The sequence below is a fragment of the Apodemus sylvaticus genome, chromosome 6, assembly GCF_947179515.1.
Source record: "Apodemus sylvaticus chromosome 6, mApoSyl1.1, whole genome shotgun sequence".
In the NCBI taxonomy this organism is placed as follows: domain Eukaryota; kingdom Metazoa; phylum Chordata; class Mammalia; order Rodentia; family Muridae; genus Apodemus; species Apodemus sylvaticus.
Window position 1 is genome coordinate 12,540,821 of NC_067477.1, and position 22,069 is coordinate 12,562,889.

General features: G+C 45.7%; 1 pseudogene; it reads left to right on the forward strand.

Moving 5' to 3' along the window:
* The first annotated feature begins 2,639 nt into the window (after nucleotides 1-2,639).
* Nucleotides 2,640-22,069, forward strand: part of LOC127687809 (polymerase delta-interacting protein 3-like) — a 106,914-nt pseudogene continuing 87,484 nt past the window's right edge.

The window sequence follows — 22,069 nt, forward strand, 5'->3', positions numbered from 1 at the left end:
TGTTTTTGCATCCTGCAATCCCTTCTGTTTTGACTAAGGGGGTCCCTTCACAGACCCCCTTGAATCTGGGCTGGTTTCCGGATTAACCGTGGTAGGCAGGGTGCTGCAGAAGTGCTGTGTGACTTGCGAGCCAAGGCTTCCAAGGCCGTGCAACTTCTCCCTTAAACCAGGGCTCTGTGGAGGAAGCCTGAGATAACCACGTGGAGAGGCCGTGGGAAACAGGGTCCAACGCTGTGGGCTCCTGCCACGTGAGCGGCCATTGCAGCCGAGCCTGGCCTCACGGATCTGTTGACTGATCACCAGGGAGTTACGCACTCAGCCAGCCATCATGAGAAAAGATGTGATTAGTGTGTGAAGTCATTATATTTTGAGGTGGGGCAATCTTTAATCACAACTCTCTCTATAAAGCTATGGGATCTATGTTGGGTACGTACGAAATGCCAATGTGTGTGAAAATCATAAGCATACATGCAGTTGAAAAGAAACCACAATGCCCTCATTTAAGTGCGGACGCAACAAGAAAATAGTTTATAATAAGATAATTGTGCTTGAAGTCATAGTGAAACAGCTACATGTGCCTGAAGTCACCAGAAACTTTTCCACCCCAGCTGGGATGTGGTAGATGACTCCTAGTGATCTTGTCAGTGAGCTGATTTTATTTCCAAAATAATAGCCAAATCCAGAGATACAACAAATTGTAATTTATCTCTACTGATACAACAGTTGTGGCCTTAGAAAAGTAACATGAAATCTGTAGCCCCAGAGCATGTGTATATGTGTGTGTATATGTGTATGTGTGTATGTATGTGTGTGTGTATACTCACACAGTTATATTGTATTCTCATAAATTATACATACATTCAAAAGCTGAAAAACTCATCAGCCACAGATAGATGTTTTTCATCTAGAAAGAAATTGATAATGTTCAGAAATGTGGGTCTTCACAGTATAATGGTGACATCAGACATGGTAACCACGTGAGCAGATGCCTAAGATACTTTTTTATGTTTTACATTGCTTTGGATGATAGCTGGCTCTTCAAACAAATGAATGTGAGAATGAGCACATAGACGCCAGGCAGGGTGAAATGGAAGCACCCTCCTGTACATTTCCTATGCATCAGGACATAATGTATATGATGTATAATTCATGATACCCATCAAGTGATAACAGCTATTGACGAAAACTGTATCCGGGGCTGGAGAGATGGTTCTATGGCTAAAAGCACTCACGACTCTTCCAGATAGCCCGAGTTTAGGTCTCATTTAGCATCCAGTTTGGGTTGCTCACAGCTGCCTGTAGCTTTGGCTGGCTTTTGAGGGCACCTCCATATGCTTACACAGATAAATGCATGTTAAAAAATAGAACCTTTGAAAAATAAAAATGTATACTAACAAGCTCGAAGCCCCTATCAAAAATACTCCAACAGTTGTCTTATCACATAGGTTAACAAAAGTTAGGAAAAAATGTACAGCTAATTTTTAAAAAGGAGGAAGAGAACTAAAGACAGGAGAAATAGAAAGCTTTTAGACAACTTAGGAAGATTTAGCCCTCCCCCAAACCCCTATTAAATGTAAGTAGTAAAACATAGCAATCAAAAGGGAAAGATTTAAAGATGGTGAGGAAAAACCCCCACCTTTTTACAAGCGAGACTAAACAAGGTACGCTTTAGCCATGAGAGATGGGTAAGCACTCACTGATAAATACGCATACGAAGCGACCTCCCGGCACGCTTAACCGTTTATTTATGTAACAGTTCTCAAGATGTATTCTCATCTCCCCTGCAAGCTGGAGGGTCTGTATTGGCTTAGGAAAAGCAGGTTTCAATGCAGAGGGCATTGTCAAGAATGAAGACAGTTCATAGTGAGGTTGACGTTACACGGCGAAGGCTGCCTCGCCGTTTACACACCTAAGGGCAGAACTTGAAAGGGCGAAACACAATCTGATAGACCCATAAAAAGAAAGAAACCCTTAGTTACAGGCAGACATTTCAGGCACCTCTCTTGACATGTTGCCCAGAAGATCAGTTTAGGGCAGCGTTTAACGGTGCCATCGGTCAGCATGGTCTGAGTGTCGTTTATGGAGAACTTCCTCTGTGGACAGAAGGATGGCCAACCCTAGACTACTCTTGGCAGCTTTACTGAGGCAGCTCCCAGTCTGGGTCGTAATGGAAGTCTCAATAAGCATTTCAAGAAGTTCAGTCAGTGCTATGCAATCATGCTGGAACTAAACTGCGAATCAGCACCCGGGAGACCCCGAGGCAAACTTTAAACATTCAGAACCGAGTAAGTCACTTGAACATAACTCACGGTCAAAGGAGACGGCAAAGGGAACCAGGAGAACCTTTCCAGGGAATAAACTAAGAGCAGTATATTCGAGAACTTGAACTGAGCAGTACACACGAGACGCTGGGCAGTACATATGAGAAGTTGTGGGATGTTGTTGGCAGAATTCTCCAGGGGAAATTAATTTAAAATGAAACAAAACAACCAACACTCTATTCAAAAGAAGAAAGGCCTCAGACTGGTGTTCTTAGTGTCCATATTAAGAGAGAAAGGCACTGGCTCATAACTCCGGCCGAGGGGCGGGCTCTCTGCAGACGGCCTTTCATCCGCTCTCCGCTAGCTTGGTGGCACAAGATGGCCGATATCTCGCTGGAAGAGCTCATCCGGAAGCAGGGAACAGTGACCAGGGGACGGTCCAGTGTCAGACCAGGAATGGGAGGTGTCCGATCTTGAGTTGGGGTCCAGCATTGTCTTCTTAGCCAGGCAGCTCGCACAGCCATCTTCCAGCAGAGATCTGATGCCGGCAGAAGATTGGCTTCTCAGATGCTCAGCTCAAACTGCGTGTCAAAAGATGCCCATGAAAAGCTCTCGCAGAAAGACGCTCAGTTTCAGATCAAAGGAAAAGCACAGGATGCCAGAGAAATGCCGAACTCACAAAAGCAGCCGAACGGTGTGCCCCAGAAGCCCTGCCAGGCGGCTGATGCCTGGGAGAAGATCGTCTTGAAGAGGGGATCCCCTGCTTCATTCACGAGACCATTGGGACTGTGACCCCTGCTCTGAAACTCACCAAAACTTTCCAGAACTTGTATGACCCGGATGAAGATGCTGACATTGCAGCACCTGTTCCTGCTAAGCGGATGAGGTTTGCAGCCAAGGGCAGCCTTGGTCACTATATGACTGGACCGAGTAGTTTCAAGCTGTTCGTGTCCAAGGCCCTCCCTCTCACGGAAGTGGCCCAGAAGCAAACCTACACTGCTCCTGCTCTGTTTGAACCAAAGCCTTGACCAGCATGTCCGGGACACTGGAGAAGGAGGAGGAGCCTCTCAAAGAGCTGCCACCTGCTGAGCCTGTGCTTAGCTCCTTGGAAGACACCAACGTGACTGTGAATGTTCTGCACCCTCAAGTCACAGAGGAGAACACAGTTGAGCTTCTCTCTGTGTGTGGAGCTCTCAAGCGGCCTCAACTGGTCCATCCTGAGGTAGCAGAGGTTGTTTTTGTGAAGAAGGATGACACCATCATTGCTTATAAGAAATACAACAGATGTCTGGATGGGCAACCTATGAAGTGCAGCCTTCACATGGATGGAGATGTCGTCACCTCAGACCAACCCATCCTGCTGCCGCTGAGTGACAACAGCCCTTCAGTGAAAAGGGGCAAATCCTGACCCTTCCAACCCTCCCACCAAGGCGGACCCCGACACCATTCTCAGAGCACTCTTCAAGTTCCTGGGTGGCCTTCTTGTGGCCCCATGGGACACAGGGTACAGGAACATGTTGGATAGACTCATTTTTTTTTTTTATGTTTTGTTTTCAAGAGTTTTCTTGCTCTGTTGAAGTTTTCACACAAAACGGAATGAATGGGGCCTCCTGCCCTTCAGTGGGCACCAGGTCAGCTGGGGGCTGCATCTGGTCGCTGTCTTCTTGTGTTCTCACCACTGTCCTCTCCAGGCCTGACTGCCAATGTGCAGTGCTCTATGACAGGCAGGTAGGGTGGCAGTGGCCAGCTCTTTGCTGCCTGTGCTGTTTGTGCAGTGTATCAGGCATCTCAGTGTTCATGGTCCCTGGTTAGTGTTGGGCCAAAGGCCCTGCCTCAGCCAGCTCTCTCAGCTTCCACATGGGCTTGAGGAAGGAACCTGTGCCTCTTAGCCCTCTTAGTTCTCACCTTACAGGGCAACAGCAAAGCCTGGTCTTGGTGCAGGTGCCAGTTCCAAGTTGGTTGAGCCTTTTCCCAGGCTCTACCCTGGGTTGCAGCACAGAGGACTTGGGGGAGATTGACCGGATCAGAACCATTGGCTGGCTCTGGCTCTGCTCTTCTGGTTCTGTTTATCTACAGAACAGCAATCAGGGTTGCCCAAAGTGCAGCCTCCACCGGGAGCGTTGTCTCTGATAGTATAAGTGACCCACACTGATGAGTGCTCTGAGTGGAGCCGGCCTAAGAAGCAGGCTGGTGGGTTACTTTGTACAGTGTGCTCCTCCGTTGTTAGTGTGGTGCTGTGGGACTTGGGCAGGTGCTAAGTGTCATGTAGCAGCATTCCAGAGCTGGCCAGTAGTCCCCTGATAATGGGAAGAGAAAATGTAAGCTGTCCGAGCTGGAGCAGGATCCTGAGGGCGCATATTATCTGTGGTGTGTGTTGTAAGGGGACAAGCCGAGGAACTAGAGGAAGCTGAGGCACTGCGACCCAGTCAAGGCTAGCCCAGGAAAGAGAACTTCAACTAATTCTTATTTTCCTGAGTTAGATCTGCCCAGCTGGAAGGGTCTGTTTTGAGTCCAAATCAGTTTTGATTTCAGCTCTAAGGTTGCTCAGCAAAGGACTGACATCTGGGGTGTCCACTCCTATAGAAGCCAGGACTGACATCTGGGGTGTCCACTCCTATAGAAGCCAGGACTGACATCTGGGGTGTCCACTCCTATAGAAGCCAGGACTGACATCTGGGGTGTCCACTCCTATAGAAGCCTCCTTCTCTTAAACCCTTTTAAATGGGTACAAACTTAATTCTTCTCAGAAACTGGAAGACATTCCTCTGTGTTTGCCCCTTCCTAGCCCAAGAGAACACCCCAGACACTAGGGTCTACCTTCTCTGCCACTGGGAACAGTTGGCACGCCTTCTGCTTTGTGTAGAGTAGGGACGGCTGAGGCCCTTCCTGGATCCCCTGCTCTTTTTGAGCCAGGCGTGCTATGATGGCACAGTCAAATGGAGTCAGCCTCACCCTCCTGGCCATGGAGTACTTTGGGGAGTGGGGTGTTTGCCCCTCCTGCATTTCAGAAAGTCATCTTGGGAAACAGAAAAGAAGGTGGGCCAACCCTCATGTCCTCCACTCCCTTGCATTACTTCTTTGTGTCTTGTTCAGGAGAGAAAGACATTGTGGTATGGAGGGGCTTGTTACTTTCCATTTCTCAATAAATGTTTGTTCTTCCAGAGAGAGGGGGAGGGCCAGAGGGAGGGGAAAGGGAAGGGAGAAGGAGGGAGAAGGAGGAGGAGGACCAGGAGAAGGAGGAGGAACAGGAGGAGGAGGAGGAGGAGGAGGAGGAGGAGGAGGAGGAGAAGGAGAAGAAGAAGAAGAAGAAGAAGAAGAAGAAGAAGAAGAAGAAGAAGAAGAAGAAGAAGAAGAAGAAGAAGAAGAAGAAGAAGAAGAAGAAGAATGACATGCATATTTCTATTCTGAGCCCCAGGAAGGGAAAGAAGAAGGCTTATGAATTTGAGACTTACTTGTGCCAAGTAAGAAGATCCTATCGCAAAGGAAAAAACCAAAAGCTTAGTAGTAAGGAGGGTGGAGTTGCTCAAGCTAAGTAGGAAGAAGAAACTGGAAAAGGAGAGTGGACTCAGCAAGAAAACAAACCAACCAACAACCACCACCGTCAATGGCAACAAAGTCAGAGAAGATGGCAGAGAAACATCTACAGAATCATAAGGAGGGTCTTTGCACAGATGCAAACAAACAAGCAAGCAAGTAAACAACCCTCAGTAAACACTTACACACACTGATCTAGAAAAAAAGAAGAAACAGATGTCCAGGATTAGAGTCGGAAAAAGGTGACCAACTTCACTAGGAATTGTTATGTTATTTAAAATGAAAGAGAATAAGGCGAAAAACTTGACCTGGATATGTTTACCACTTAGACTGGATGGACAAATGTCTGGAAAGAGTTGAGTTAGCAGTGTTCACTCATTATAAACCAAATGACTTCGGGTGCAGGGGATTGGGCTAGCAGATAAAGTGCTTGCTGTGTGTGGGCACTGGGGTTCAGATCCTCAGCACATGACAAAACCTGGGTGGGTGTGGCAACCTACCTGTAATACCAGGTAGAGACGGGGTATCCAGAGAAAACTGGTTGGTGAGACTATCCCAGTGACTGAGCTCCAGATTTAATTAGAGACCCTGTCTCAGTAAATAAAGTGGAGAGCAGTTGAGAAAAATGCTTAGTACAACAGCTGGCTTACATACACATGCACACACATGCACACTCACACACTCACACACTCACACACAGACACACACACTCATACACACTCACACACACACAAAAACACATGCATGCACATTCACACACTCATACACACAGAGTACATGCCTACACAGAAAACTTAAATAGCCCTACTTATTAAATGACCTATGTCTATTATGCAAATGAATTACATAATACTATAATATAACATAAAATAAATTTATAACATATAATCTATAACATATAAAATTAAGTACTTTCCCACAGTGAAAAACATCAAATCAAAACAACTTTACTGGGCACTTCTAATGGATGGTTAAATTAACAGATGTGTTTGGTGTGATGTGGACACCATGGAAAGCCTTCAGTAGAGATTGAATGTGTTATGTCAGAAGTTAGACAAGCAAGTGTTTATTTCCTGTGTCTATTTGTTATTGTAGTGAAGGCAAGACTAGAAAAAATTGAATAAATGATAATTTAGAAAAGAATAAGGTAGGCTGGGCATGGTGGTATAAAACTTTAATCCCAACACTTGAGGCAGAGGCAGAGAGGCAGAGGGGCAGAGGGGCAGAGGGGCAGAGGGGCAGAGGGGCAGAGGGGCAGAGGGGCAGAGGGGCAGAGGGGCAGAGGGGCAGAGGGGCAGAGAGAGGCAGAGGGGCAGAGGGGCAGAGGGGCAGAGGGGCAGAGGGGCAGAGAGAGGCAGAGGGGCAGAGGGGCAGAGGGGCAGAGGGGCAGAGGGGCAGAGGGGCAGAGGGGCAGAGGGGCAGAGGGGCAGAGGGGCAGAGGGGCAGAGGGGCAGAGGGGCAGAGGGGCAAAGGCAGGTGTATTGCTGTGAGTTCAAGGCTCCATTGATTGATATAGCAAGTTCTAGATCAGCTGGGGCTACATAGTAAAATGTAACTCAAAATCTAACAGAGCAAAAGCCCAAAACCAACCAACCAACCAACTACCACCACCACCACCACCACCACCACCACCACGAACAACAACAACAACAACAACAACAACAAAAACAAAACAAAAGAAAAAAAACCAAAATGAAACGAACAAGCAAATTGTCATTATCAGCAGCTGCTCTGGCTCTGTATGTTGGAAGTATGGGGCTGACACAGAGTTCAGGGGGACAGCCTAGGGTTTGATCCCCAGCACCAGAAAAGAAATGGATGCAATTTACATAAAATTCTCCAAGTGAATGAGTTCCATAAGTTATGGGATTTGAAATCATTACACAGAAACACACAGACCGCAAGTGCATTTCTATATATTAATATAAACACATCAAAACACAGAGATACCGGCTGGAGGCGGTGGCTCACGCCTCTAGTCCCAGCACTCGGAAGGCAGAGGCAGATGGATCTCTGTGAGGCCAGCCTGGTGTGCAAACGGAGTACCAGGACAGCCAGAACTACACAGAGAGAATCAAATCAAAACAAAACAAAAAACAGAACAACCAAAACCAAAACCAAAACCAAAACAAAACAAGACAAAAAAAAAATAAATAAAGGCTTCGGTGAATTGGACCAAGCTGTATTAAGTTGCATGCTGAAACGTGAAAATATTGCTGAGAGGAATTGAGGATGTCATCAGGAAGTGTAAAAACAGACCACCTCAGGGGGCAGGACAGACATTATTTATAGACCACTTCTCCTCAGGTTGCCGCAGGGACAGGATGCAGCCCTGATCAAAATACCCCCGTTCCCATTCTCTCTCTCTTTTGCCTCTCTCTAGCTTTTTGTGGTTGATGGCTTTGTTTTGTTTGTTTTGTTTTGTGTGTCTCTCTCTCTCTCTCTCTCTCTCTCTCTCTCTCTCTCTGTGTGTGTGTGTGTGTGTGTCTGTGTGTGTGCGTGTATGCGCGCGCGTGTGTGTGTGTGTGTGTGTGTGTGTGTGTGTGCGGTAGCCTGGCATTCACCACATAGTCCAGACTGGCTTCAAACTTGCAAGGACTCTCTTGCCTCTGCTCCTGGAGTATAGGGATTCTGGGCTGATGCTGCAATACCTAGCAGATTATTTGGGTTTTATTTTCACATGTGGCGAGTGACACTAGAAGAGGAGACAAGTTTGAACATGATGATGAATGCTGTTCACCCCAAGGCCTCTCCTTACAGAATGGTACCCAAGCAGTGAAGCTTTGGCTTGAAATAGATGAACTAGAGGAACAGGATCAGACTGGGGGACACCCCCATGAGTCTCCATGCTCTGCATAGCTTGCTCAGACATGTGGTCACCTTGGCACATCCGTGGAGAAAGGACAGCACTTCCCAAGAGCTGGGGTTGAGGCTTTAATCGAATCACTTACCAAAAACTAACTGGAGGTGATGTCTACATCTAAACATAGAGCCTTGTGTTTCAGAGCCCGCTCAAGGAAAACAGGGGGATCCTTGATGAGACTGGGTTAGGCAAAGGCTTCAAACACTACAAACTGTGATCCAGTGATGATCAGATGGCTTAATTGGACTTCCATAAAATTGAGAAAACTTGTCTTCTTCCAAAGACATTTCTGCAGGGATGAGAAACCGGGAGGGAATTCTTACTGTGTATCGACTAAAGGCTCAAAATCCATGTGCAAGAAAACAAATGTTTTAATTTAAATATATTAATTTAATCAATGGCAACTTCAGATGTTCTTTTCACTGGAGACAACATGTAGGTTGCAGATAACGGTGTGTGCCGGCTTGTTTTATGCCAATGTGACACTAGCTAAAGTCTTCAGAGAGGAGGGAACCTCAGTTGAGAAAATGTCTCCTTAAGAGCAGGTTGTAGGCAGGCCTGTAAAGTGTCTGCCTACTTCGTGATCAATGGGGGAGGGAGAGTCCGGCCATTGTGGGAGGTGCCATGACCTACCAAGCCATGGGGAGCAAGCAAGTAAGCAGCACTCCTCCGTGGCCTCTGCATCCACTCCTGCCTCCAGGTCCTGTTTGAGTTCCCGTCCCAAGTTCCACTCATTGATGAACAGTGATAAGGAAGCTTAAACCAAGCAAACCTTTCATCCATAAGTTGTTTTGGTTATGGTGTTTCATCATGGCAATAGTAACCCTACTAAGAGAGGGTAAATAGATGTTTGAACCAATCCGGATCAGGGAAGTATGAATTAAAAACATGATGTCAGGACACACCCAGATTATGGGAAGAGTGTTTGGTCACCATTCCACTCCATGCAAGAGAGATAACATACATGACACGTATCTGCTTTGACTTGGACACAGATACTCAAAGCAGTTCTGGTTGTAATGGCCGCTATCTGTGATTATCAGCTATGGGAGGGGACACCTGTGGGAGACACACTGTAGACCATGAGTCAGTAATGAAAAGGATTCGGTCCTCCCTATGTGATGCCAAGTGCTACAGCATGGGAAGATTTCAAAATGGCTGTGCCGAGCAAAAGGAGCAGTTCCTGGTTCACTAAGAGTTTACAGGCACAGAGAGCAGGCCTGTGGTGAGGGAAAGCAGGAGGCAGAAGGATGCCTTTGTTGAGAAGGAGAAGGGTACTTTTTATTGGGTTAAGTGCAATGAGGATTTTCTAGGGTGTGTGTGTGTGTGTGTGTAAAACACACTTAAAAGTATACAAGGCAGCATATATCCTCTTTATACTGAAGAATGGTTTCGCCCAAACAACATGGCCAGGATTACTCCCCTGAACTTCACGAGATGCCCACAAAGTTCCCACTGAAGGGTCAAAACCATCGTAATTGCGTCATGAGAGGCGATCGGTGAATGTCCCAAGTGCCAAGCCTTTGCTTTGCTCCTGGGGGTGGGGGGCACGACCAGGTCATCGTTAGCACAGCAGTGGGATGATGTGGCCTTTGCTTCTGCCCACAGTTAGAGAGGATCTTTAAGGCTAGTCCTGGGTTTCAGCCTGTCACTCGGGGATCTTGGCTTTCCTACCTACTGATTTCTACTTTCTTTGTGTTCCAGGGAAGCAATGATCTTTTCTGCTGATGCTTAGCACCCAGCCTCAATAGAGGCTGGATTCTCTGAACACACATGTAGATGGTTTTTCTTTGCATCCTTTGCTGATGGCTTTCTGCACTTTTCCATGTCTGTGTCCTTGCCTCTAGGAGGGGTCTCGAGCGGAAGAGGTACTTACTCACTGGCTGGTTTCGAGGGGGGCATAAGCAACCTATTAACAGTTAGCAAGTAGTGTTGGCTATTTCTCCCCATGTCAGGACCCGCCCGTGAAATCGGAATGCTTTCCCGATGTGCTTGACCAAGCAGAGCCATCTCTCCTGTAAAAAGTGAAACCAGAAAAGAGAATGTCTAGGCCTGCTCACCCGGGTTACTTCATTCCCGGAACATCTCTTGTTTTTATTGGCTGTGCTCTGATATGATCTACATAACACCGACTAATTAATTCACCTACACAGACATGGCACTGGTAGGTGTGCGAGGCGTGCTGTGTGTGTGCCTACACACACACACACACACACACACACACACACACACACACACGCTGCGTCTGTGCGGTACTTATTTTTACGGTAGAATCGCTATCACGAAGATTCCTGTGGATTCAGATTTGTTTTTACTGAGTTTGGAAATGTTAGAATCTGAGAGCGTGGGGTAGTTTTAGGACATAGGAAGAGAACCACTGAGCATGCCTTGGGGTGCTGTCAGGCAGCCGTTGTACACGAGAGATGATGCATCCTCCGAACATCCATGACATCATGCGTGGTCCAGCCACAACTGGCTATTAGGAAAACTAAAGAATGTCTTTTGGGGGTGTCAGTTTCCACTCTCTTGGAGCCTGGTTGCTGGGAAGACAGTGGAGAGGGCTTTGGCTTCACACACCAACTACCTTGTCAGTTAAATACACTTTCCCAACTCGTGATCATCCACAAAAACCATGCTAGGTCCTAAAGTGAGATTGCTGCTGAGAACGAACAAGTGTGTAAGTAGATCAGCGGGGGCACTCAGACCTCATCCAAGGAGTTTCTTTACACCTTGTACAGTGGTTAGCATAGAAGCTCACAACCGCTCAAAGTGTGGAGACTAAGGGTATATGGAGGACTTGGTCACAAATGGGACATCTACATCATGGCTTGGGCCATCACAGAAGAGGGACAGGAAGATTGTAAGAGCCAGGAGGTCAGGGAGAACCAGAGCAAGCAGTGACTTCTGGGTATGCCAGGATGGCTGAACTCAGGGATTAAAGCAGCTAAGGCTGACTGCACCAGACCCGTGTAAGACTGAGCCGGTCAGCGTTCTACTGAGTGTGCATTTTAAAGTTTTAGGAACACTGGAATGAATTTTCAGGAACATGTGTGCGCTCATAGCTCAATTCTGCTCTTACCATTTTGCCATGCTTCCTTGGATACCATCTAATCCTCCATCCTTCCCTAAACACATGTTTCTCTCTGGATGCATCTCTGCATTCTCCTCTCTGGACATACATGCATCTCCAGTGCATACATCTAGGGTTTAATCTATTTTTATTTAAAGTAAAATGCCCAAAGTGGAGTTCGTCCAATACCTACTACAGCAGCCCCAATGATACTAGCCCCCTGGTGTTTGTTCCCTGCCCAATCTCTTGTACTTACAACCAGAGGCTTGGAGAGAGGTGGTCAGTCACCACCATGATGGTGTTGCAGTGTCCTTGAGACTCCATTTTGCTAGTAAACTAGAACCAGAGACCTGTGTGGGGTTCATGAAGTCAGGGGCCCTATCAGAAAAGTCTAGGTGTTGGGGAACTGGGTGTGTCCTCTAGCACCTGAGCCTATCCTCTTGGCCAGCATCTGGCAAAGAGGTAGACCCTGAGTTATACAGCTGGAAGGGAAAAAAATCCCAACAAGCTGTAAGATGAGGTCTACATAGAGACCCTTCCTGGTTTAGCATCTAGACAAGCCACCGGTGTGTAGAACACTGCTTAAAAGATCTGGGGAAATCACGTCTGAACTTCCCTCCACCACGACCCTGATACAGTGGGTGCCAGAGTTGTTTTAAGATGCCGAATGTGTGGGATTTTGTTACACAACAATAGGAAACAATGCAAATATTAGCACTTGGAGAAGTGGGGGTGTCACTGTACCAAAGACTCGAGAGAATTCGGGGCAGTCTTGGAGCTCATCAAACACCAGAGATAAAGCTTCTCTAAATAAATAAATAAATAAATAAATACATACATACATACATACATACAAACTAGGGCTTCAGGGGCCCTGCAAGCCAGGGCACAGAAGGGGTGAGGACCAGGAAGCTAGAAACTGGGGACCGGGCAGTCTTTGGGATGTGGCAGCCGAAAGCTTGCCAATATCCTTACCTATTTGGGAACCATCCATGTCTACATCCTCCTCTGAGTCTGGTGAAATAGGACAGGAAAGACCAATGGTGAGAGCGCCTGAAAAAACCGAGGGTGGGAGGGGAAGAAAGATTGGCTCAGGCAGGAAAGTGCTTGCTGAAGAGCAAGCAGAACCCTCACAGAAAGTGGGTGTGGGAGGTGGAACTAGGGGGACGGTTGAGGCTTGCCAGCCAGCCAGCCTGTCCTACTCGGAAAGTTCCAAAGAGAGACCCTGGGTGTCTGAGGAGTGAGTCCTCTGGTCTTGTGCATGGGTATGCATACCTGTCTAGCGACAGATGTCACAACAGCATCGTCCAGGAGAAATGAATCCAAGGGATGATGGGACAACCTTCAGCTGAGCCCCAGTGATGGAAACAGAAGCTGTTCTGTTACACAGAGGGGTCTGTGGAGAAGGTGTGTCTCATAGGACCTCTCCTCACACAGGTCAGCCGAAGGTTTCAAAGCACTGCTGTTGTACTAGCAACAAGCCAGAGACTCTTAGGGCCTCAAGGCATCAAATGTAGTGTGGGAAGGACCACAGGACAAAGGCACCTGTTGGAACTGTGAGGTTGTCTCCAGATGGTGGCCCAGGGTCTAATAGAAAGATCTTGGGGGTTGGTTCTTTCCCAAGAGAGGATGCAGCTTCTATGCTGTCACAGACAACCTTGTGGATCCTGAGGAGGGACCAAGGAGGCTGTGCTTGCATAGCTGATCAATAAATGCTGTCAGGTGACATGCGGGTGGAGTTCTAAGCACCTAATTCTGTTAGCTTATTATACAGAGTAGAAAACAAAGACATGGAGATTTGGAAAATGCACACTGTGCAACCAGGGATGGGAGAGGGAGAAGGAGAGGGAGGGGGAGAGGGAGAAGGAGGGGGAGAGGGGGAGAGGGAGAGGGAGAGAGGGAGAGGGAGAGGGAGAGGGAGAGGGAGGGGGAGAGGGAGAGCGGGAGAGGGGGAGAGGGAGAGGGAGAGGGAGAGGGAGAGGGAGAGGGGCAGGGGGAGAGGGAGAGGGAGAGGGAGAGGGAGAGGGAGAGGGAGAGGGGCAGGGGGAGAGGGAGAGGGAGAGGGAGAGGGAGAGGGAGAGGGAGAGGGGCAGGGGGAGAGGGAGAGGGAGAGGGAGAGGGGTTGAGGGAGAGGGAGAGGGAGGGAGAGGGGGAGAAAACTTTGGAAGAGCCACTTGGCTTCTTCCTATCTGCCCCGTCCTGAAATCATCAGAGGCAACAGATTTCTTCAAAGCCTGTTATACTCTAGATTAATCTTGCCTGCTTTAGGATTTTGCATAAATGGAATCATAGTAAATACTTCGAGGGGTCCAGCTGCTTTCAATAAGCATATTTCAGAGACCGGCTCACCGTTTTGTGTGTTCTAGCTGGTCCTTTGCATCACTGAATCTTTCTTCACCACACACCTTTATCGCTCTTCCACCTCCCACTGATGACTGTGGGTACAGTTTCTAGTTTTAGGATGGTATGAATAATTTGTCATGTTTTTTGCATGTCTTTTTGTGAGTAGATGTCTATTTTTGATTCCCTTAGGTAAATACTCAGTTGTGGATTTACCAGGTCATGGGAAGCTCTTGATTAGACTCTGGGATTTTCCGAAGGGGGCTTCTGCAGTTTTCACTCTCGCTACACCACAGGACACTTTTCTCAGCAAGTTCTTACAGCCTTCTTGATTCTAACAGCATGGCACGGGACACAGCTGCAGCTCAACTTCATTTCCTGGCTTCTAAGGACACTGACTACTGCTTATTTTTCTTATTAGACCCTTGTATAGATTGTTCTGGAAAAAACTTCCTTTAAAGAAACTTTGCCTAATTTTTTCTTTTTTTTTTTGAGGAAAGTAATCGTTTGTGTTTTCTTGTTGAGTTGGAGGGTTCTTCATGTTTCCTGGACACCCACCCTAGGTCGCACATTTGCCACACAAATATTTTCTCTCAGTCTGTGGCTTGCCTATGAATTTTTCCTCTGATGTTGTTTGATGGACAGGGGACTTTAATTTTGGCAGAGTCTAGTGTTTCAGTGTTTTCTGCTATGGTTATTGTTTCATAGGACTTGTCAGAGAAACATTTCCCAGTCCCCGGTCTTAGCACATTCTCCCCTAGGCTGGGAGCGCTGCATCTGATTGTGGCAGGCTGACAGTCAACTTTGAAATTAGGTAATAGAAGTCCCTGGCTGCTGCTTCTTCGTATTTATTTTAGGTTGCTTTGAGATTGGAGGCCAGCACTGTCCTTATAACTTTCTGCAATGGCAAAAGTATTCTTTGTCTGAGGTGCTTTGGGTTTCTCTGTATCTCATCCTAAAATACATGATCTGGTACGGAACTGGATGTGTGTGTGTGTGTGTGTGTGTACAAATGAACAAATGAATATTGTATGTGAAAGGGTATGTGTGTGTGGGTGGCTTTGTGTGCATACATGTGGAGGACAGAGGTAGGCATAGATGTCTTCTGCTATTGCTTTTACATGATGGTGATGGTGGTGGTGGTGAGGGGTGTGGGTGTGGGGATGGTGATGAGAATGGGGATGGGATGCAGATGTGGATGAAGGTGATGATGGGGATGATGGTGAAGATTCAGACAGGATCTCATTGTAGCCCTGACTGTCCTGGAACTTACTACATAGACCAGACTGGCCTTGAACACACAGATCTGCTCGTCTCTACCTCTTGAGTGCACCATGCTGGGTTCCAACTTATTCCCACCGACTCTAGAGATGTCTGGCTGGCTTGTGAGTCAATCCTGTATCTGTTGCCCCAGCAGTGGGGTCACAGTCATATGTGGTGTGACAAAAGTCCTGCCTGGCTTTTGTGTGGATGGTGGGAACTGAAGCTTGGACCTGGTGAGCCATCACTTCATTCCGAGTAGCTGATCATTAGTTATGTGCTCTCTGTGCATGGGTAGGGACACAGCAGGCACAGTTTAGCTCTAGGTGCTTACACATCATGGGCATTTCAGAAGGAGCTGCCAGTCTATTAGGCAGTAGCTGGCAGGCAGAGGCTGTTCTTTATCGGTTAATTTATTTATTTACATTTCAAATGTTATCCCCCTTCCCAGTTTCCCTTCCACAAACCCCTTATCCCCTCCCCACCCCCTGCTTCTATGAGGGTGCTCCCCCATTGCTGCCCGACAAGGCCATACTTGGCTACATATGCAGCTGGAGCCATGGGTCACTCCAAGGGAGCTTTTGTCTTTGGTCCCTGGGAGCTTGGGACGGGGGTGGGTCTGGTTGGTTGATGTTGTTGTTCTTCCTAAGGGGTTTCAAACCTCTTCAGCTCCTTCATTCCTTCCCCTAACTCCTCCAGTGGTGTCCCCACGCTCAGTCTGATGGTTGGCAGCTGGAAACTTACTCTGAATGTTTATGGTTATGTGAGTCACTTGGCCATAATCTGCCTCCTGGCCTCAGTGAAGGTACGTTGCTCAAATTAGTCATTTAATTTCTGTAATTTCTCCCAGGATATTTTGTACATCTCAGTGTGCCAGTCTTAAAATGTCTTGGTTAAATCTATCCTTAGGTGTCTTGTATTTCTTTTGCGGCTGGGGTGGAGAGTGATAGTGTCAGTGAATTGTTTTTCAAATTTTAGTTTTTGGTTATTTGCCTATTTGCCACAATAACTTTTGTGCATATGTCTTGTATCCTTTGTCTGTTTGTTGTTATTTTTTTTTTTACTAAATTCTTTCCTTAGTTCCAGTGGTAATCCTGTTGACTCTCTCAAATCTTCTAGGCTTGTGATTGTGCTGGGTGACAGACAATAGGTACCATTTTTATTTCCTCCTTTCTAATTGGGATGGCTTTGTAATTGACCCTCTAGGACAGAACTGAACAAGAATGGTACAGCCTCCCCACCCCCACCCCTGGCTCAGGGTCACTGAGGAAGATAAGAGGAAAGTCAGCAGGGGCTTGAGAGATTGATAGACAGGCTATGAGGGAACACTTTCCTTCTAGCATGGAAGAGGGAGGTGGGTTTAAAGTCCTACCCTAAGTATCTATTGATGGGGAAGAGAGAGAGAGAGAGAGAGAGAGAGAGAGAGAGAGAGAGAGAGAGAGAGAGAGAGAGAGAATTATTTTTCTTTCTTTAAGGCTATGACAGACCATGTTTGGTCTATCATAGTCTAACATACCCAAGACTCCAAGAGTATATGGGCAGCAATAATGGATTTGATGGGTTTTGTAAAAATCAAAGACACAAAGTTGGGTGACTATGGAGCAAGGGTCCATGGGAGGAGATGGAGGAGCGGAAAGGGTACGGTCAGACTACATGGTATGAAATTCTCAAAGAACTAATAAAAGATTTTAAAAGAAACAGCACCAGGCATGGCCATCCTCACCCTCCTTCTGTTTTCTGTGGGGGAAGTGACAGTCTATCAACATTAAATGTGACAGTAGGTACGCACAGTGTTATTTTGAGGTTTTGTTGAGGATGGATGTTCAGTTTTGTTAACTGCTTATTGCGCATTTATTGGAACCTTGCTAGGAATTGTCTTTACTCTGCCAATACAGTGAATGACATTGATTGATGGTTGAATGTTAATTCAACCTTAATTTTTGGGATGTGCCCCGCTTGCTTATGATCTATTAGCCCTTTACATGTTACTAACATTTTATTAAAAATTGTAACTATGTTTATGAGTGGTTTTAGTCTATAATTTTTTTGTTGACAGCCTTGCAAAGCTTGGATTTTTAAGGTTTTAGTGGTTCATAAAACAAGTTGCAAAAGGGTTTCCTCCTCTGCCTCTAGGAAGAATTTTTGCATTGTTGGTGAACCACTTCTTCACAAGTTGACAGAATCAGCCAGTGAAGCTATTGATAAGTCTTGGATTTTTTTTTTAATGGACAAGTTCTTGACAAAGAGACTGTTCTGCCTGTTTTGGAAGATAAGGTCTTGACTGTAGCCCTAGCTGGCCCGGAACTCATGCATCATGTATCTAGGGTTGGCCTTGAACTTTCTGTAGTCATCCTGTACCAGTCTTTGTAATGGCAGGAGGATAGGCATGAGCTATCACACCTGGCTTAGAAATTAATTTTTTATAGATAATAATTATTGAGATTTTATGTCATAAGGAATTAGTCAATGTCGTCTAAGTTGTCAGATTCATTAGTGTAAAGTTGACACAGTCTATAATTATATCTTTAATCCCCATAGACTTGGCGCTGACATCTCCTGTCTCAGGCTTGATGTAGTTCATTAGTGCCTTCTCCCTTTTCTAGATCAGAACAGGTATGTTAATCATATTTAGCGTTGCTTCTGATGTGTCTACTTCTGTTTTAACACAGCATTGGTTTCTGCTCTTATGTTTAGCCTTTCCTTCTGTCTGCCACTCAGATTTCAGTTTCCTCTGTTCCTCTTTCTCTAGCACGGTGGTTCTAAACCTTCCTAATACCACAACCCTTTAATACAGTCCCTCGTGTTGCGGTGATTTCTATCCCTAAAATTGTTTTCGTTGCTACTTCAATTTTGCTTCTAAGTTGCAACTGTAACTTAGCTACTGTTATGAATCATAACATAAATATCTGTGATTTTGTATGGTCTTAGGCAACCCTGTGGAAGGATTGTTTGACCTCCCAAAGGGATAAAGACCCACAGGTTGATAACCACAGCTCTAAGACTCCTAAACTCCAGCCTCGGGCCAATTTAAATCTTCCTTCTTTTTAAAAAAAGTTTTTATTTATTTGAATTTACTTGGTCGTTTTGTTTGACATATGTATGGGATGTATGTGTCCAATGCTCTCAGTATCTAGAAGAGCACCTGATCACTTGGAACTAGTTATAGGCAGTTGTGAGGTGTCATGTGGGTGTTGAGAACTGTGTCTTTTGGAAGAACCCCGAGTGCTTGTAATTGTTGAGCCATCTCTTCAGCCCCAAATCTTTCTTCTATTATATGAACATTTAAAGCTATTTTTTTTCTCTCTAAGGGATTTGTCTCAGTTCTGCAAATTTGGATATGAAATCAGCTCAAATGTTTTCTGATTTCTCTTGAGATTTATTCTTGAACCATACGCTACTTAGAAATTTGTTATTTAATTTTCACATATTTGGGGTTTTCTGTTTTTTTTTCTCATTATTTGATTTATAATTCCATTGCAGCTGGAACCCATCCTTGGTGTGATTCTCACACAACTCTTAGTCTGTCTGTATTTGTGCAGCAATGTATTTGAGAGAATGTATGTTCTCCAAGTTTGGGGCTAAATCCTGCCTAGACTGTGGCTGAAGTTGTCTTGTCTGATGTTGCTGTAGCTCCCTTGGTCTTCTCCTACCTGCTCTTCTCATCTCTATGGGGCTCTGGCTGATAATGTCTCCACAGGCTCACACATTCTATGTTTGATCTCCAGTAAGTGGAGCTGTTTGGGAAGGATGGGTGTGGCGTTTGTGGAGGAGATGTATCAGTGGTGTTGAGCTCAAGCCTTCATAAGCCCACCTCAGACCCAGTCTCCTCCCTCCCAACATGTCCAACCTGCTGATAAGGATGTAAAGCTCTTAGCTACTGCTGCAGTGGCATGCCTGCCACCATACTCCCTGCTGTAACCGTCATGGACTCTAACCCTCTGAAACTGTAAGCAAGCCCCAAATTAAATGCTTTCTTTTATAAGTTGCCTTGGTCTTTGTGTCTCCTCACAGCAATTGAAAAGGAACTAAGACAGTCACATATATTATATGCCATTCATTTACTTGAAACCTACCTATCTTCACTGACAAACCTATATGCAGGGCTGGAGAGATGGCTCCATGGTTAAGCACACTTGCTGTTCTTCGAGAAGACCTGAATATCTCACTATCCATATGGTAGCTCACAACTACCTGTAACTTCAGTTGAAGGGGACTTGACACCTTCTGTCACCTTCTTCTGGTCTTGGTAGGCACTAGGCACATACAAGACACAACACCACACATACAAAATAATAATTCAAAATAATAATAGTTTAAAGAAAAATATGGGTATTTATATTTCTTATTTTGTTTGCCTGTTGGAAGCATATAGTTGAATCTATTTTTAATTTTTTTCTTTTCTTTTCCCACCACCAAATCTCATTTGTATATGGTACATATGTATGTACACATACATGTTTATGTGTGTGCAATAGTGTGCTTGCACATGCAGGTACACAAGTAACGTGTGTACTTGTACCTGCAGAGACCCCAGGTTGATGCTGGGAATAATTCTTATTCCTCTTCCACTTTATTTATGGAAGCAGGGTCTCTCAATCAAACCCAGAGCTCGCCAACATGTCTCTTTTTGCTAGTCAGCTTGTTTTGCCCCCCTCCCCATCTTCCATCTCTGAAGCTGGAATTACAGGCAGGCCATCATGCCCACCTAGCATTTCCATGACTTCTGGGGATCTGAGTACCTGGCTTTGATAGCAGGTCCTTAATCACTGAGCCGTCTGGCCAGTCCTTCTCTTTCCCCGCATCCCCACCCACCTCTTTCGGATCTTCCTCCTCAGACAATATTTAAAGCATTTTTATATGATTAGACCAAGCTCTCTTTTTTGTCCACTCTCATTCTGTGTGTTCATCTTCCATCTCTTCTCCCTTTCTCTCTGAGTGTAGGACCACTTTTGAGAGATAATTTCGATCTAATGATCTTAGGTATTTCTGTTTGCTACTGTAGTGGATTCTAAGCTTTGAGTGACATCCTCTGCTTATCAGGCCCTGCCTAGTGCTCGTGTTGTGTTCTGCATGTGACCCAAGTGAGCGCGTGGCTGCTACCACTATAGCCATATAGATTACACCTACATTCTAAGTCTATCCATGTGATGCTGCAATGTTCACTTCAATTGTTATATATTTACTAATATATATGAACAAAGGAACATAGCATTTGCAGTTATTCAGATATTTGGCAAATCTACTGTTTTCTTTATAAAAACTATTTATGTGATACACATCGCCTGCATGTATGTCTGTGTACCATGTGCATGTGTAGGGCCTATAGAAGCAAGAAGAGAGTGTTGGGTTTACAGATGGTTGTAAGCTGCCATGTTTATGTGTTGAGAACCAAACAAGAGTCCTCTGGAAGAACAGCCAGTGAATGTGACCACTGAGCCGTGTCACAAGCCTTGTCTCCTCTGTTTTCAATAAGTCTGTTTTATCCTAGGTGATTTGATTTCTTTTTAATGTGAAAAATCCTACAGCCATTTTTAATGCAGGTCTGCTGTCAATGAATTCTCAGTTATCTTTTACCTGAAGCTGTATTTATCTTAATCCTTCACAGACGGATTCATGAATGGAGGTATCCTAACTTGCTTTCTGTCCTTGCGATCATCACAATGACCTAAAGCAACACAGAGGAGGGACGTTTCTTTGACTTGTATTTCTCAGTCACAGTTCATCAGGATGGGAAGTTAGGACAGGAACTCAAGGCAGGAACTGAAGCAGACCATGAGGAAGAAAGCTGCTCACTGGCTCGGCCCCTGGCTCATGCTCAGTTGGCTTTCTTACCTAGCTCAGATACACCCGCCTAGGCACAGTGCTGCCCACACGGACTGCCAGCAATCATCGGCTAAGGCGATTCTTCACAGGCGTGGCCACAGGAAATCTGACCTGGAGATTCCACATTTGAGGTTCTGTCTTCCCAGGTAACCCTAGTTACGTCAAGTTGACAATAAAGACTAGCCAGCACACTGGATTAGCAGGTTTAAAATCCAGCATTTTAATGTTCTAAATTCATAATTTTGAGGCTGCTCTGGCCTTCCACGGGCTGGAGGTCATGTGACTGGCTGGTTATACACTTCGTCTCCTTTCCCCTTAAGGCTTTCAGGATTTTCTCTGTCTTTTAGCTGCTGGTTGATTTGTTGGCATTTGTCTTAGTTAGGGTTCCATCACTGTGAACAGACACTGTGACCAAGGCAACTCTTATAAACGAAAACAGTTAATTGGGGCTGGCTTACAGTTTCAGAGGTTCAATCCATTATTGACATGGTAGGAAGCATGGCGGCCTGCAGACATGGTGCTGGAGGAGCTGGGGGTTCTACACCTTGATCCACAGGCAGTGTCTATCTCACTGAGTATAGCTAGAGGATATATCTATATATGTATAACTCTATATATCTATATATGTCTTCAAAGCCTGCCTCCATGGTCACACACTTCCTCCAACAAGGCCACACCCACTCCAACAAGGCCACATCCACTCCAACAAGGCCTCACCTCCTAGTAGTGCCATTCTCTATAGGCCAAGCATTCAAACACATGAGTTTACGGGGGCAAAACCTACCCAAATCACCATAGCATTATCCCACTGGTCTCAATCGTGTTAACTATATAAAGTTTTTTTTATAATTTTCAGTTTGAATAATTTTTATTGGAAGTATTTTCAAGTCTATTCACAAAGTCTCTCATACATCACAC